Raw genomic sequence first — 3,599 nt, forward strand, 5'->3', positions numbered from 1 at the left:
CCGGCATCTTCTTTTTCCTTTGGACTGAATTGTAATCATCCATTGTCAACAGACCCTGTCTTCTGCCTGCAAGGAATTTTTTTAAGGATGGCCATATGGCCATTTTTTTATACATCAGGGTTCGAAATACCAATTATAACAACATAAATCTCATGTGGTAAAAGGTCAATAAAATTTTGTATTCCAAAAGACTCAACACTCCATTCAAATAAAAAATTAGAAAAGCATGGTTAATTTTAATTTTAAAAGAAGTACAAACTTAATGGTACCTATTCAACAATTTTTACTTCGGGCGAGGCACTTAATAATCATATTTAATATAACTAAAAAAATAACAAAAATTTTATTTATTCAAATAAGATCACAATATTTTACTCAGATTAATAAAAAGTATACATTGTTATAAATTTTTTTTAGTAAATATAAATACCTGGCAGAATACAAACATAAAAAAAGGCTATTTTTTTTTTCTGGAACAGGTAAATAAATTTTCTCTGGATATTATTACAATAATTTTCATAGAGTGCAATTATAGAGGGACTTTGGGGTTTACAAACTCTTCTAACTCGCCGCCTATGTTTTGCAAACACTGCGAGAAAAACAAGTCGCCACGTCCTCCTCGTCGCTTGCGAGGGCAGTTGGTGAGCCTCGCTTTCAGCACGGCGGCCTCCGTGTTGAGGAACCTGCTCGGCAGGCTGAGGTTGGCGAGCCTGAACACCTCCAGGGAGCACAGCATGCAGCTCCCGTCCTCAAAATTCAACTTCGTCTCTTGGTTTTCCATCTCAAGTTGCAGCGCCTCCTTTTCCATTTCTACCCCCCCTCCAGAATGGCTCTCACCGGGAACTACTTTCCGCATGCATTGCTCCGCGTCTTTCATTTCCTTGCTGGCAATGGAGCTGCAAGCAGCCTCTTGCGATGGGTTCGAGCTGCTACTGCGACTACTTGGCACTAACTGGTCCACCAGACGCTTACACTCCCAAGGACTTTTTCTGCAAGCTCACATCAATACTTCTTATGCTTTGGGAAACTCGTCGTCATATCAGTGAAGTGTATGGAGAAATCATTTATGACCAAATGGGTCAGAGTTCTTTTAAAGACTGCCGCACAAATGTTCATTATGAACGAAGTGGGCGACCTTCTGTCATTACTGAAAGTTGAATCTAAAGTGAAGGAGAAAAGACATGTTCAACAGTCTAATAATGAGTCAGGTTAAAACGGCCATGCTGTAGTGGTTGTTAAATAAGGCGGCAGACTTCCAAGGTTTGGATTTAAAGCAGGTTGTATAAATGATAAGTGCCTTAATATTGGTGAAAATTATATATAAAAGTAGATTGAAGTACAGGCTTTCATGTAAAAATAAATTAAGATAAGTCTACTCTTTTTTTTATTCAAAATGGTACTTACTTAAAAAAACATGCCTTATACACAGAGTTTTCCCAAAGTGCAAGTTTAATTATGAAACAAAATATATTTCAACTAAAACTTTACTCAGTCCAATGATTTTCTGCTCTTCATCATCCAAAATTCAAGAAATGTCATTTTATTGTGTAGTTTATAACAAAATGTATGGGCTAACTGAATTGTAGAATTTAATTGTATTTTATTATATCCTTTATGATTGACAGATTCAAGCTCATACTTAAAAAGATATATTATAATTTTGGTTGCTAGTAAACATGCTGTAGGCATTTACGTTACACATGGTTTAATTTAACAAATAAGCTTGTACAACGATTAAAATGACCCTATCGCATTGAAAATAGTAGTAAGACAAATTTTTATTGTATAATATACTGAAATGGTAGAAAAAATTTCAGAAATAAACAGAATTTTCAAACATAAAACCAGTAACACTGAATTTCAATTGTAACACAAAAATTGAGGTAAAAAAGGGGGGGTTGTCTATAAAGTCGGTTTACGGACGATAATTTTACGTGATGTACATAAGAAAACATTGATGAAAAATTGCATACTTTTTAATTTTCAAATATTATTTATAATTTTTGCAAATTTAATTTAAATAATTTGTTTAAATATAATAACGAACAATTAGTTATAGAAATAAACTGAAATCAAATCAATGTCAATAAATTGTTAATTTGAAATGACGAAATTGGACAAATAAATCAAATTTTTAAAATTGCTGCTTTTAAAATGCCCGTCTTAACCTGTTTGATATTATAGATGATTTTCTTGTACGGTGGTTGGCCGGTTCTTGCACGCTCGGCTCAGGCGGAACGTGACAATGAGTCATGCTTTTCCGTGCATGCAGCCGGCATTCATCGATTTATAAGACGTTATCACGTCAAACAAATTAAAATGCCTGCACTCTCTTAGCAGTCCCATGCTTCTGTGCCTTAATAATCGCAATAATTATCAAGGTAAAAACAAATACTGTAGAAGACAAATAGGAAACTCAAGTCCATTAACATGGGTGAGACACAAGAGAGATAACTACAGTGATCTAGCAGTGTGAGCTGTAAGCATACGCCTAAAATTCAAATTTGTGTATGTTTTAATAGGTGACTTAGGGACAGTTTTTCTTTCTTTAAATTCTGAAAATAATGCTATTATGTATCTTTAATATTACGTACTTGAAAGTACTGAAAAAATGTATTCTCACTACAAAATTTTCAGTAATATTCTTGATAAAAAAAATTGACTTGATTTTAATTATTTTATATCTACCTATGTAACTGATGGATAAGGGCACCCCAGCTTTTGACAATGGAATACATTATTAAGAATAAATATGCAAGTAATTTCCTAGAGCAAGGGTTCTTTTGTAAAAACATAAATAGTACTGTTGAGCACTTCCACTTCATAACATGCTTCTACCCATTGCCACCTCTATGGACTGTCAGTTGGAATATGCAAAGTTTACACTTCACCAAATATTGTAGTAGAAGCCTTAAAGAATGCAAATTATTGTAGACAAAATTCCACACACTTCTAAAGCATATGTTTATAACCCATTTACAAATTAAATAGCAATTAAAGTGAAATAAAAATTCAAAATTCTCATATTAACATTGTTTACAACGCTAGGTACAGCTCATGCCGCTAGGATCGTTGAGCATCACTTCTCTCTAGGAGAGAGACTTTCCTATATTAAGCCACAACAATATTTGGTAAAACATAGGTGCGGAAGTAGAAAAAAAAACTATTGTATAAAATGAGATCATGCAATACTTTATTTCAACTGTAAATAATTTTGGCATGATACACACCATCAATTCATAGATACAAATATAGCACAACAAAAAAAAAATTTCATTTTATGGGATAACACGAACACACAACATAAAATGTCATTTATTTTCAGAGATCTCGTACACAAGTCAAGACAATCAGCCAACAAGTTTGAACATTTAGAAACGGCGACCGGCGGTAACATAAGTTTCTGTGGTTTGAAGCAACCGGCAAATGTGAACACAACAAACAGCAACAAGCATAACCCACGTCCTCACCGACTCCTGCTCGACACAAGGCAAAGCTCAACAAGGCACTAACTATCGGGTTCCGTGCACTGCACGAGACACTTCGGTCAGTGCGAAACCCTCGCATCCACCTGTGCAAACAACTTTTGCACAATACAC

This window comes from Bacillus rossius, chromosome 12 (genome assembly GCF_032445375.1).
Source record: "Bacillus rossius redtenbacheri isolate Brsri chromosome 12, Brsri_v3, whole genome shotgun sequence".
NCBI lineage: Eukaryota > Metazoa > Arthropoda > Insecta > Phasmatodea > Bacillidae > Bacillus > Bacillus rossius.